The sequence below is a fragment of the Sinohyriopsis cumingii genome, chromosome 12 (genome assembly GCF_028554795.1).
Source record: "Sinohyriopsis cumingii isolate HCF-2022 chromosome 12, ASM2855479v2, whole genome shotgun sequence".
Taxonomy (NCBI): Eukaryota; Metazoa; Mollusca; class Bivalvia; order Unionida; family Unionidae; genus Sinohyriopsis; species Sinohyriopsis cumingii.
This window is the reverse complement of record NC_142972.1, coordinates 36791125-36806792: the sequence shown is the minus strand read 5'-3', so window position 1 is coordinate 36806792 and position 15668 is coordinate 36791125. Positions and strand designations below refer to the sequence as shown.

The window sequence follows — 15668 nt, the reverse complement described above, 5'->3', positions numbered from 1 at the left end:
GCTGTTAATGGTAACACTACAAGCACCACATTATAAATGTGATAAAAAAAATATTAAGTCCCCCATATATGTACAGCCCTGAAGGTTGGCTAGCACAACAAAATATATTTGTAGAAATCTTCATGGTCAAACCAAGCTAAACACTTCCAGTATCTAAGACTCGTACGTCATTGCTCATGGACTGTGCTTGTATGATGTTTAGTATGTTTTGTATCTATATACATCATAGGCAAGATGATAATTACTGTAAACATTGTGATCTTGAACCCAAGGTCAAACTGGTGATTGAGCATATCACAGAATTAATTACCTTTGCGATATTACTGATATGCCGATTTACCGCCGTCTTTTGTTTTCGGTGAACCGTACCAGGGTAATTTTTCGCTGTACCGGTACTTTGGACCTTTCTGTGAGTAATGAATGTACGGAAATTACAATGTAATATTTTAGGAATTCAAGGAAATTTATAGAATGTTTTCGTTTTTCATGACAAAATCATTCTAAATTATTATTATTATTATTATTGGAATAAAGCACTAATATTAGTAGCAATAATTTCAAATATTACAAATATAGTAATGCCCCATTAGTCACATGTTTGACACGTGTCATTAATGTCAATTGGTGGACATATGTTAGAAAAATATTAGAGCCAAATACAACTTCTGGACAAATATCGGATTAAAATAAATAATTTATTTTCATTATTTACTAGCGTATGCTAACGTGTTAAGTGCACGTATTCATGTGGTAATGCTAATCATTCAAAGATTTGATGACAGCACTTGTTTACATAATTTCAAGTCTATTGAATATATTTTCTTGTTTGTTGACTGTATTTTGTGCTTACTGACCCTCTCGGATGAATATCTTAACCGGGTATTGGCATGCCACTCAAAGCCTACATGTCTAATCTATAACAGTGTAGGTGTCAACACTTCTTATTTTTATCAATATGATCTCTATTGTTAGCGCAATGTATTTCATGGGGTGTCAACTAAAGTGTTTGATTGCCAACATTAGTTACATATTTTAGATTACAGTTTGTTCAACAATTAACACACACATACAAAATTCAAGTACTTAAAGTACTTATCATTCATTTGGGGGGGGGATGTCTGGGGAGGTTGTGCTACGTGGCCGCTGCAATTTTTGTATGAGCCGAGATATTTTGTTTGTCATTATTATTATTATTATTATTAAGAAACCGTAAGGAATAAAATCGATTAAAATGCTTTAGATCAAGGCAAGATATTATTTTTGCTACTCATAGAAGGACGTTTAAAAAGAAAATATCAGACCACAGACCAAGAAATTTAAATTATTGTTCCCTAATCCATACAATATCCATAACATATCTGCGGTTTACCATGGTACATACAGCGGTATGTTCAGAAATACCGCAGTGCACAATTGTTTGTGGTACCCAGCTCTAATAATGAGAATCTCTAGTCAAACAGAGCATATCAACATGGCTTAGGTCGTATAAGCACATGAAAAATTCGAGAATCAAAAATTGTAATGAAAATCTTATATGACTGCGACCTTGAAACCGAGGTCAAAGGGCCAAGTGAGTATTTCGCCGATTAAGTAGTCATTACTAGCCAATGATTCATCCCAAGTATCAATATAAACCGTCTATTGATTTAGGAATTAATAAGCAAAAGGAACTGACACGCAAATATCGTGGCAGTATGACACTGAGCACAACGTGGAAAGGGTGAGAAAATATAGTACTGACTAAATTATTTTTGCTAATTAACTATTCACAACATGTATGAAAAGAAATCCATAAAGGGATTTATGGCATACATGCATATGAAAAAGGCAAGCTAAAACCTTAGCAAAACTATTAATGCTGCTGTCGCTACGAGCAAAGAAGCTACTATTGCCTGGCCATTCCATTTATACAGGCGTTCAATTAGTTTGATTAGCATATATGCTATCTGAAATGTAAACTTACCGCTTCTGAGGCCTAGTGGTTAGAGGGACCGCCTCGGATGCGGGAGGTCGTGGGTTCGATCTCAGCCGAGTCATACCAAAGACTTACAAAAATGGCACTAATAACTGCCTCGCTTACCGCTCAGCGTTAAGAGGTTAGTGTTAGGACTGGTCAGCCTGGTGTCAGGATAATGTGACTGGGCGGGATATCATGCTCCTTGTCTGTGGCATGATGCCCCAGTGCTAGACATCACTATAAACTACCATACTGCAGACGTCGTAGTGATATGACTGAAAAATTGTTAAAGCTAAGTTAAAAATCCAAATAACATCACATGAACTGTAAAATTATACTCCTCAATTTGGATGAAGGAGTGCTACTGGTCAGCAATAATTTCCAAATTATTTATTTATAATTTATTTAACTTTGTTTCTAGTCTAAACTAATGTAGTACATTTAAAGAAAAAAACAAATACAAAAATTTAAAACAAAAATTTCTTTAGTGACACACGTTCTTACCATCATATTCTTATCTATTGTGCTGTCGTTCAAACTATTTAAACGAAAATACTTATACAATGGGTATCTTAGAGTAATTGAAAATAAACGAAAATACGTATACGATCACATCAGATTTTTTGTTTTAAATCAAATATAAAAAATCGTTGTGCGATTAGATATCATATTGTACTAAGTATGACTCCCACTCTCCTATCAAGATTTGAAATTATAACATAGTTAAACATCTTCCTGATGAAACTGAGAACGGTATGAGCTGCCGTATCGAGTGAACATTAAATTGAACTTAATGGATGGAATAAAGGGACGTCTGAGTGGCACTAATATTAGTACCCTTTCTCGTTCCTCGTGGACAGGGTACTAACATGAGCATATACGTGTTAATGGAGCAAGCCGGGTGTGATTCACACCTGGCACTCTTTTAGATTAATAATAACACTTTAAACATATTCCTTGCATATAATCCAATAAAATGAGTAGTCCTCTTATTTAATACCGGATGTATCGAAAATCATTGTAGAAATAGTTGTAAAATCTCGTTTACCTTTTTTAGGCGATATTTTCGTTTAGATCGTCCGCCGTATTATTTCAAATAATAATTACTTCCGCTCTCAGCTTCGTTTGTTTGTTTGCCATATAAGCACATTAACGCCTTATTTGGAAATGTAAACAAATCTTAGTAAAAATTTGGCTCCGTTTGGGTCAGAAATTCTGCGCATTAAAAGTAAATACGGTTTATCGGCAACTTTGAAATTCCACCAAGAAGCGATTATTCGCACTTGATTGATAATAATATAGCGTAGAATATCCAAAATATGGTCTGGCAAGCCTTACGTAGAAAAGGGGTCACGGCGAGAGTCTCGCGTTATCTGTCATGGCGGACAGGATACGGTTAGAGTAACCATGCCAATTTATTTTATTGTGTAAGGGCTTAATAAATTCAAAATAAGCCAAACTTCTTTCACAACATGATAATACTTATGTAGTTGATTTCTACAGTTTTTGTTTTTCTGACTTTAGTGACGATTTTTATTTGCTCCATTACATGATATGGGATCAGTTCGTAGCCTCAACCACAACAAATCAAGTTAAGGCTACGACATCGTAGCTAACGTCTGAGCAGAGATAGAATAGAAAAAACCGAGACCCCTGTATACAGAGAGAGAGAGAGAGAGACTGATTCATGTCGCATTTCTTTCGACTACATGGTATTCAACAAAGTGACAGAAAAAGAGCGAAAAGCGACAAAAGCTTAATAGAATTCAATAAATGGTTTATTTCTCTAGAATAGAAAGTGAAAATATGAATACAAAATACAATTATTCGTAGCATTTAATGAACACAAAACTAAGCAAAATCCCCCAAATTAAATGTACATAACACATTAAAACTACTTGAAGGAATGCATAATTGAATATTTATACAAAACTAAATTTCAATTTGTCCTTCATGGTCTAATACCAGTTATTTTACAAAATAAACAAAATTTCAATTGTTGTTTAATATCGTTATAGGGTCAGAAGAATATTTCCAGTAGAGCCAATTATAGCCTCGTTTCACGTTCTATTTCAGTGTGTATTTAGTCTTTCATTTTAGAAACAAATCTAACCCTATCGACATATCCAAACGGTTTACGCGGCTTAATAATAATAATAATAATAATAATAATAGTTCAGTAAAGTCCTTCTTTGGTCATCCACAAACCAGAAACGTGCAAATATATTTGAAGGAACCAGCTCAGATTGATCAGACACATTCAGCAAGATCAGAGTAATTTTTTATTCTACTTGAAACAATAATGAGGAGAAAACGACGACGACGAGAACAATAACGAGAGAAAACGAAACAAAAGATCAACGTATCTTTAGTCCATGTTTTTGTTTTGCTTTACTTAAGGCATGGCATATTGTATTTTTTCCCAAAACCAAGCATCGTCCTGGTTTACGTACGTATTTGTCTGTATATATTTTTGCAATTCAGGGACTAGCTTAGATTGATCTATATCACCTAACATAATCATAATGATCCTGTTTTTCTTTTCTGTTAGTAGCCTATGATGAGCTATCTGAAATTGGTAATGGCACCACGCACTCTCGACAAAATTATTCGATAATACCACTATTACACGCTTACTGGACTCAACGCTAGACATAATATTGTCTGCAATCGCTGCTCCGACCGGGAAATCCCTATAATTAACGCAGAGTCTGTACTCCAAATTATCTTCCAGAACCGGAACTAATTCGTGCATCACATAGTCCTCATCTTTACTGCTGTAGGAAACAAAAGCATCATATGGTTTTTTCACATCTGCTGTGTCCAATACTCGCTTATCGAATCGAAAGCCGAACTTCACGTAAATCCATACTTTCAAAACATCACGGTTCCAAACGACAACAAAGACAGTAATTAGTACAATCACGAAGACCCCAAGTAAAGTCGTTAGCGTCGACACCAAAGTGACACTATGAATCACTTCCTCAGTTTGATGCACTCTTACACTTGGGCATAAATCCACTATTGAGTTATTCGCCAGTAATATGGTCGTGTTGGAGCGTGAAGTTGTGTTTGTGGTGCAAGTCAGTGCAGATATATCATTTAGTTTCTTAACGTTGGACAATGTGAAATGGGCAAAGTCTATTAGAAATTCACAATCACATGTCCAGTGATGATGCAAAAGACATTTCGTAGAATAAAAATCGGTCTACTTTGCGGAGCAGGTTGTTGGACAAGTCCAGCTGGTATTTCGCAGTAAAATGGCTGAAAGATCCAGCATCTATAAACGTTATACGGTTGGAACTAAGTAATAATTGATGCAACTTGTTTAATCCAAAAAAAGTCTTTGAGAAAATTGTAGATATATAGTTCCCATTAAGTTGCAGTGTCTTCAGTGATGATAATGTCGCAAATGCGTAATCATGTAATGTGTATATATTGGAATCATTCATGGAAAGATATTCAAGGTATGTCATATTTGTGAAGAACTGTCTCGACACGACACTAATGTTATTTCTGTCCAGGTACACATGAGTTGCTTCTGGTGTTATTTGCTTTGGAAGTTCATCAAATCCCTTTCCGTCACATTGGACCGAGTTCACCGATCTGTCACTACTCCGAAAACACAAGCACTTATCTGGACAAGGGTACGAACATACACACTTATCTAAGGCACAGCACGAACATTTCGAAATGTCACAATCACTTTCATATTGACAAATAAAATCTTCGGTAGCAAGTCTGAAGAGCAATGAATAACTGGTACCATCGAAACCTGTACACGTGAGCATATCCAGATCCATAATAAACATACCATATGTATCTATAGAAAACAGCCATCCCTTTACCCATTCTATATTACAATCACAGTTGAATGGATTTCCTTGTAGTTTTACTATAGCATTCATTCTTGATGATGTCAAGGAAGATTGCTGAAGATGTCTTATCTCATTATATGTAAGATCGAGTTCACGAAGGTTAAGAAGTGGTTCGAACGCACCCGTATGTATTCTATGAATTTTATTATTTGAAATATTTAAAGTTTCAATATTTTGAAATTTGCTAAAATAATCAGGGGATAGAGACATTTTAACATTATTGAAACTCAGATCAAGCTTACGAAGATGTGGGAAATTACTATGTCGGAAAACATTTATGTCGGATATATTATTATTTCGTAAATATAGTCCCAAAATTGGCGAGTCTCCAAATGCACTATAGTCTATGAAGTCTATTTCATTATTTTCTATCGAAAGCTTGAACAGATTTTGTAAATTTCTGAACGTTCCTCCCCCGATAATTTTAATTCTGTTGTTATTCAGGTTGATTATTTCAATGCCACTGGTACCTGCGAAAGCTGAACTATCAAGGTACTTTATATAGTTATGCGACAGATCCAAAATAAGCAGATTATGGAGTCCTTGAAACGATGGCAGATGTTCTATAGTATTATAAGAAAGAATGAGCATGCGTAGTGCTAGGAGTTGTTGAAGACACTCTCTGTGTAAATTGCGGATCTTATTATGTTGTAAAGCAAGGATTTCCAATTTTGATAGCCCACTAAACGCTTCCTCGTCTATTGTGGCAATAACATTTCTTGACATATCTATTGCTATAAGATTCCTTAGGGACAGAAATACATTGTTGAGTAACGTTCTGATGTAGTTGCTAGAAAGATTCAAATATTCTAACAATGACAATGGACTAAAAAAGGTCATCACCAGGTTTTCAACACAGTTGCTTTTTAGATCCAGGATATGCAAATATTGAAGAATTTTAATCTCATTAAAAATGGACGTATTTAGTGATAGATCAGATAAGTGGAGATCCGTTAAGTTTCGGAGATGGCTCAGTAGTCCAGAATAAAAAGATGACATTTTGTTCTTCGTCAAGATCAAGCCATTTAAAGCATTGACGCCCTGGAATATGTAACTTGATAATGATGATATGAAGTTTTTTCCGATGTCCAGCCATAACAACGAATATAATCCTCTGAAAGAATGCTCTGAGATCTGTTCTATTTTATTATCACTGACGGAAAAATATTGAAGATTATCTGAAATTGCAGAAATATTTATTGCTATTTTTCGAAGGTTATTTTTGCTTAATTCAATTACTTGTAAGTTTTGGAAAGGGACATTGCACAGAAGACCCGTGTCGTCTAATGTTCCGATATTGTTATCAGTGAAATTGACGAATTGCAGATTTTGCAGATGGCACAAAGAAGGTACAGACGACATTTCGCTCTCTACAATCGACAACTCCTGGAGCGATTGTAGCATCTCAAATGCAGCCATGTGGAAAGTTATTTTTGTAGCATTTATTATGTAAAGTTCTTTCAGACTTATCAAGCCATGAAACGATTTTTCCGGCACATAATCCAAATGACAGTTTATAATAGCAAGTCCTAAGAATGAATGAAGTCCTCTGAACATGAAAGGATAAAGCTTGCTCTTCATCAAAGTAAAAGGGTCACAAAGAAGAAAGATGGTACTGGGAAATGTATTTCTGATGAAGACGTCGAATTTAGCTCCATCATGGATGTACTGAATAGTACAGGTGACCTGCACGTGGCGACTGGGATTCCCGATAAGCCGACACGTACACTCTGGGTGGCAAAAGTAGTTTTCTGTTTCATTGTCGATCTTACTTGCTGATGATTTGTGCTTAATTGAAGTGTATGATGTTAACGTACTGTTCACGGGAAGTAGTGAAGGTAGTTCTGCTTTTAATATTTGACTTGCAAAAATCCATTTTGCAACTCTTAGTGCCCCTTTAGTTATATTCGCGTCTAATACAGAGACTACCCCATTGGATGGAACCTGGGTAGTGTGAGACAGTGTGTATTGGATGGACTGAATTGCACCTGTTGCTTTGGAATGTCTTTCTGTAGCCATAATTCCTGTGTCACTGGTTGCTGCAGATGAAGTTGAAACATTATCATGGCTTCCCGTAGATAATGCAATCACTTCTGGCAAAATTGCACATAGGCAAAATAGTTTTGCTGAAGCCATGGACGAATACATTCCGAGGGCCACTGCGCCTGTGAGCCTGTAAAGAACATAAATCAGATATGTATGTTTGTTTTCTTCTAGACATGCACACATAACATCACACCACACGTATGAAAAGATTATACCGCCACCTGTTGGAAATTATGTGTTGTATTGGACAGTAAGTGTAAGACACTCTCCCATTTGTTTGTGTTTTTGTTGTATTATGGAATGATAGGTGTATGTATGTGAGCTACTTCCTAATTTTGCACGTGATTTGGTGTGTTTGTATGAAAATGTATTTGTGCACTACCTCTTCCATTTTGTATGTGATGGTATATACTTATATTATGATGCGATAGCTGACAGAGATTCTAGCTAAAGTGTATCAGTTCTACTACTAATTATTGCAATTGTTGGATATTCATGCGGGTGGATACTTAGGGATGCATACATTCCAGTTATGATATAGTATTTCCGTTATTTGATTTAGAACATATGTGCACCACTGTGTCATCCGTCCTGTTTGAATTCTTATTTCTGTACGTGCCAATATTGTGTTAGATATCAATACCCCACAAAGGGTCAGCCACAGTGATCGTTCACCCACCTACCCTGGTGCAATATCCTTAAACGAAAGTTACTCATCCTACCATGTTATTTTTTACCCATAGTGCCATCTAAAGTTACTTGCGTTAGATCGGTCTAGATCGTAGACTTTACGATTTCTTTTTCCTCGCAAACAACAGCATTTATTTTGAAATTTTGTCACACAACCTACCTTGTAATACTTAAGAGTTATACACATAAAGTTGTGTAGTATGTGAAAACAAGGAGCTTGAGAGGTGATGCTACCATATTCGGTAGTTGCAAGTGGATAATGAACTGGGAGAGTTTCGAAAAATTCCCTAAACTTGAAGAGTGACTAGATGCACGGCTGTAAGGTGTGGAAATGATAAATTTCTCACGTGGGCGAGAGCTCTGAAATCGGATCAATTAACTACGTCAGCTTTCGTAAGTTATTGCAGATTAGTCGAATCATAGATTGATTGTTCAGTTATTCAAAAACTTAGGGGTGTTTCTTTTCCCCTCCCTTTTACCATGTATAAAGTGAATTACAACGGCTGTTATAGAGACTGAGGGAAAAATGATCCTTTTACATTATAAAACTGTACTGTAAAAAAATTAAAACATTAATAACCCACCATGCAATGGGTCACATAGATCAATTCCGGATCACCATCAATGCGTCATTAATCACGCAGACAAACATACCATACAGCTCCCGTTCTAAAGATTTAACAATTTCCTTTGAATCAATATCAAGAATGCTTAAATCTTGCATCACTATTAAAATTAGAACGGAAAAATGCTCTAAAATAGAATGGTATTACATTTCCGAATACTGCACAGAGTGTAAACATTGCGACCTGAAACTTGTTGATTTGCTGTTTTTTTAGGTATTGATATTTCTGTGCCCTTAACCAATTGTCCCCGGCGACCGAGCGGTCTAAGGAGCTAGCCTCTTGAGATCACTAACATCTCACATATGTGCACTTTGTTTCGACCTCGAGCTCTACAAGAATGGATATATGGAAAAGCTTGTCAGCAGCCTTCCGTGGGCCTGTAGATCTTTTCGTGATTTTGCCGGGTGTGTCCTATAGCAGCAGAGGGGCTGTACAGACCGAAACTTTTTGCACAATAAACCCCTCCAGGAAACTATTCCTCGATAGAGGGCTTATTTCGACGAAATAAACCCTTCTATTCAGAATACAGGACAAAAAAAAATGTCCCCCGAAAACTCGAAGAGTTTCCAGGGACAAACTCGTTGAGTTTGCACTGACAACTTGGGTTACTTCAATAAATCTGAAACAGTTTCCGTGGCGGGGTCGTTATTGAAAAATCCATGGGTCGGGTCCATCCCCTCTGCTGCTCTGGGAAATGAGTTTCCAAGGAAAAACATTTTTATGTTAGCGGAATTAAATCATTGACAAATAAATAATGGCAAATATTGGAGAAGCACATACGACTAGATTAGCTCGAGAACGTCTCGAAGCAATTCAGAAATTTCTTCCTGTCCGTGATAGTGTCAGACAAAAATTACAACTAAGACAGCAAGCACGGGAAGGCTTTGCAGAGACTACGGAGGAATTATTTAAACCCGTGACCAAAGCTACTGAAAAATCCGCAGCTGTTACCAAAGAGGCTTTAATAGAGCAAAGGAAAATTTTACAGGATATTTCAGCTGGACTTAAACCCCCGCCTCCACCCGATGAAGTTGTTGTGTCAGTACCTGCTGGTAAGCGAGTAACAGGGAGAATTACTGACCCCGCCAAAAGATTTACGCCGGATTATATTGAACTTCTTAAAAATGTACCAGAAGAGAAATTACCTGAGACAATACTGTTAGGATTGATTAGAAGAGATGTGTCTTTAAACCCAGAACACGGTTCTATGACAGATGATAATTTTATCAAATATTCGTATCGTATACGTGAAAATAAAAAACAAATCAGCAGGGACGATACAAAATACGATAGACTTGTAGATGCTATACGTAAACTTGAAATTCCACCATCGCAACCTCAAGAAGAAAAATCACCGTTGCAACACACAGAACGACAACAATATCCTTCACGGCGAAGAGCAATAGATCCTGACCTAACTCCGTTAAGTGAATACGAGGCTGCATCTGAAGGAAGTCCGCGGGGCCAAAAATTCAAACAAACTAGGTCGCCGATAATTAGCTTAACAACATCTTCTGAAAGTTTGCCTCAAGACATTTTATCCCCAAGAATTGTACCATCAACAGGGGAGGGTTTAGGATCCGGTTTTATTGCCTGCCCTAATAATATCATCGATGATGTATCACGGTTGGAAGTTCTCATCGGAGGAAGACGTGCCGGAAACAATTCTCCGGAAATTATAAATGAAGCCGCAGATATCTGTCAGAGACTATTTCAGCGTGGCATCATGGATATCAGCATCTACCGGGGGCTCATTGATGAACTCGCAGACGGTTACCACAGCGACTAATAATTAAATTTGCTAGCAAATTCAGTTAGATAAACAATAATTAAATAAAATGATACTACACGATTCTTTTCGCAGACCAAGAAGTGTCAGAGTAGTAAACTCACGATTACCAGTATACGAGGTTGTTTACGGAGATGGAGTCGGTGATGTTGTTAGGGATTTAGTCACAAGAATCGCTCCGAAAGCTGGACCGTTAGCAAAACAATTCGCGATGAAAGCCGCTGATGTTGTCAAGGATAAAGCCATTGGCACTGTTGGTAGTCTTGCCGGGAAAGCATTTCAATCAATCAAGGATCGACTAGCACAGCTGATACGAAAAAAAAACCCAGTCGAGAGGTTGGTGCCAGTAAAACTACCATCCACTGAAGCTATGCCGGCAAATGTTAGTAGCGTAGTAAATAAGGCCGTAAATCAGAAATTAGCTGAGATCGCAACAGCAGGAATTACCTCCAAAGCGTTGCAAGATAGTGTAACTGCTAATTTGATAGCTGGTAGTGGTTTCCGGTGACGATAACATTTTAATTAGATCATCACAAATAATAATAATGTTTGCACGAAAATCCAATGACGCGTTTGATATGTCCAAACCAGTACTTAAAGATGATTCTGTACGTGATTTTCAATATTATTCTTATGAAGCACGTGATCCTAACCAACGCGGAAGAATTGAACTACAGGTCCAGGATACAAGTAGATACTTCTTGCCCGCTGAGGCCTTCATCGAAGTTGAAGGTAGGCTTTTAAAGAATGATAACACTAACTACGGAATCGGCGACCGAGTTGGATTTGTTAACAACGGCATCATGGCGTTATTTAAATCCGCTATTTACATGATAGATGGAAAAGAAATTGAAACAATTCATGATAACGTCGACGTTGCCACAACAATTCTCGGGTTGGCGAGATACTCGGATGATTACACCAGATCAGCCGGACCATCAATGATGTTTGCAAAGGATATAACCGACAGCCCCGAGAACAGGAATGTAACAATGAATAATGCCGGTGACGCAGTTGCATCGATGAACGAAAATTTTAATTTGGGTTTTGCAACACGTAGATCGATGTTAAGTGGAGATGAAGAGTTCTCAGGTGTGATTCCATTGTCTCACATCTTTGGATTCTGCAGAGATGTCCACAAGGTCATATTCGGTGCCAAACACACAGTTGTACTTGTGCGAAAACCTGATGATAATGACGCTATCTGGCGAGATGCTGCTGTTGCCCCTGGTCAGGTAATACTAACTAAACTGTGGTTGTGGATGCCAGTGTTGTCTCCGTCAATCACCGAAGAACAACGACTGTTGTCTTTCATGGACACGGGCGGTAAATCACTGCTATCCTGGAAAACAACAACCACAGACGTTATTCAGGGTGATAATGGTGGGTTGTTTACATGGCATATATCATCGCAACAAGGAGTATCAGCACCACGACATATTTTCATTGCATTTCAATACCGTGCTAGAACAGATAGCCAGGAAAGAAATCCAATGGTATTTGATACACTTGGAGTTTCTGAAGTTTCGTTGAGAATAAATGGGCATCAGGAGCCATCTGAGGATATATTAATAGATTTCGAACATCATCGTGTCGCACGCGCGTATCATCGTCTGATGTCATTTATGGGGCGCGACCTTAATGTAGACACTGGCCTGCAAATATCACAGCGAGACTTTATGAGTTTATATCCGATTTATTACTTTTCGCTGGAACATCTTGATCTGGTTAAACAATCTGTTGTCGACCTACATTTCCGAGCTCGTGTAGGTGTTCCTGCTGGTGGTTACAGAGCGATTGCTGTCATACTCTCCGATAAAGCAATGCTGCTTGAAGGTGTTGGCGGACGAATGAGGGTCATCGACGCTCCAATCGAGAATATGTAACGCAATTAAAATCAAACTTAGGATATAATGTCATACAGTCATGTTAATGTCACCTTGACTTCCGGTCAAACGAAGAAATTGCAATCAAAGAACGCAAGCACGTGCGGGACATCAATAACACTAAAACGAGATCAGATTACTGGTGGTCCAAACAAATTGTCGTTGACTAATACTCAGCTTAAACATTTTAATAAGGCACTAACAGCAAAAACCGGTGTCCGACTTGATTTCTCTGCTGCAGCTATCAAGGACATGACTAAAACCGGTGGAATATTTCCTCTTCTCGCAGCAATACCGGCGTTGATTTCCGCGGCAGCACCAGCCGTAGCAAAAGCCGCAGCACTCGGTGCAGTTGGAACTGCAGCTGCAATGGCACTAAAAAAGGCAACGGGAAAAGGATACAAGAAAAAAAAGGGACGCGGTCTAAGACTACCAGGAACTCCACCATCATGGTATCCAAAAAAATTCTAACGCCGTTGAGCAATTTTGATTTACTCGATGCTGTTAAAAAATTGCGTGTAAAACATTTCAGAGGCGTATTTATGCGAGATCAATTACCGCAACGACCGAATAATCCAGAAACTGGCATTATCAATCTCGACAACAAAGATGGTCCAGGAACTCACTGGGTTGCTTACGCGATCGATCCACGTGGAATTATCTATTTTGATTCGTACGGTTTAGCACCGCCAGTTGAGTTTCTCAAGTATGTCAGCAGATTTTCTAATGTTCCAGTGTGGCAGTCGACGTTACCAACACAAACATTAATTGATCCGCCCATTTGTGGGAGGGAGGTTTTAAATGTTCTTGATGCAATCTCAAGAAATCCAGCAACTCCTCCTCATAAAGTAGTGTATGAATATACCGCATCGAGAAATGCTAGCATTTGAAAAACAGCAATAAGAATAATGGTGGATATTTACGGAAGACCTTTCACACGAGGAGGTAAACCAAGCACAGATGCTGATCTCTCAAAATATGCGACCAAAGATGAAGTCGATAATCTTTTGAATATAGCTGGAGTTGACCCAGATGAAGTTGCTATTTTCCAAGACAGGCAAGGAAAACTAAGAACGAGCAACATTAAGTGGAATGATATAATTCGCAGAGTTCTTGGAGCTACCAAGGATAACTTCGTTGCATTTAGTGATGGCGGCCGGATCAAGGACTCGAATATATCAATCGCAAGCATCAAAGACAGTATTGATAAAGGTGTTGATAAATGTGTGAAAAAAGCCGGTGACACGATGACAGGCGAACTCAGCATGAGCGGCAACAAAATAACCGCGTTAGCGAATCCCGAATCCGACCAGGATGCGTCAAACAAACAATACGTGGACATCGTCAACGGTAAACTAAATACGCTGCGTGCAGAGCATGATGTTCACGTGGGCGCGTTTACAAGATTTCGAAGAAACTTCGTAAAAACTGATGAGGTCGTGGATAAGTTCTTTGGGACTCCTCCAGTCGTCGATGTAAAACTCGCTGATGTAAAGACCGACATTAACACGATCAAACAAACACAGCAGGATATCGTATCGGGTATTCCTGATATCGTTAACAAAACCAGTTTGATTAAAGTTCCCACTGGAGTTACTCCGGGGCATATCACCAACATCGTATTCACGGTATCATCGGGATTCGCAACATGGTCACGACAAAATAACACTATCAAATATACAGCAACAGCCACCGGTGTTTACAGGTTGTCTGTGTTTTCAGCCGCTAAATTTGAAATCTTCACAACATATCCTTGGAGACATTCCACCGATAAGTATTCCGGGGTTTGCACTGTAATACTAAACAGCGGAACCGAGGAAACATTTATGCTTGAAGCCGAGGACGATAGTTTAACAGCAACATCTTACTGGTTTTGTTTGGAATTCGTCGCTGCAACGCCTCAATTGGTTACCGCGTAATTGAATAACGTCAACGACGCCAGATGCTCAACAATATCGATACAATCAAGTCCGTGAGTGGCAATCTGAGTTAAAAACTGTCATCGAAGTAACTAGTCAAAAAGTAAAAAAATACAAGCGCCGCATAACAGTGCTGGATATTATGGTTTATTCAGTATCTGCCGTTGTTGCATCTGCCGGAGCAATACTATCAGCGGTCACTCCGGTAACTGCAGCAGTCGCCGCCACGATCTGTGTTTCCGCGGCCACAACAACAGCTGGAGTTTTCGGCATCATAGCAAAAAAAATATCATCATGTGCTAACACAAAATTACACGATTACACGACAAAATTAAATACAGCCACGACCGCATATCAGAAATTATCATCGCTGATATCATCATCGTTAGACGTGCAAAGTAGCGACGCTACGATATCAGATTCTGAATTCAAACTAATGTCAGATGCGTACAATGACTATTTGAAAACTAAACAAATAAATAATGTCAATAGAACTGCTTCAACAAATAGTCACAAACACAACACCGGTAAGGACCACAATGATCTCAGTGTCCTCGACGACACCAGAATTCGGTATTAATTTTCGAACTCCAATTCCAGTGAGTGAAATCGCGTTAGCAAAGCTCAGTGTGTATCACAGCTGGCCCAATGTTAGGTCGGCATCATTTGGTGGTCTGCAGCCAAATAATTCATTCGTGTTCGGGAAAAGCAAAGCCGACTCCGGCGAACAGGGTGAACTTGACTGGAATACAATTACACTTCCCACTGGGAGTTATCAGATCGAAGAAATCAATAATGAGATACAACGCCAAATAAAACGAATCACCGGCAAGGAAGCCAAAATATCTATAACAGCTCATGAACCAACGCTGTCTGC

At 38.4% G+C, this 15668-nt stretch overlaps 1 pseudogene; it reads right to left on the bottom strand.

The window, feature by feature from the left end:
- Window positions 1-4352: 4352 nt before the first annotated feature.
- The window catches only part of LOC149786268 (uncharacterized), a 60374-nt pseudogene continuing 49058 nt past the window's right edge, over window positions 4353-15668 (bottom strand).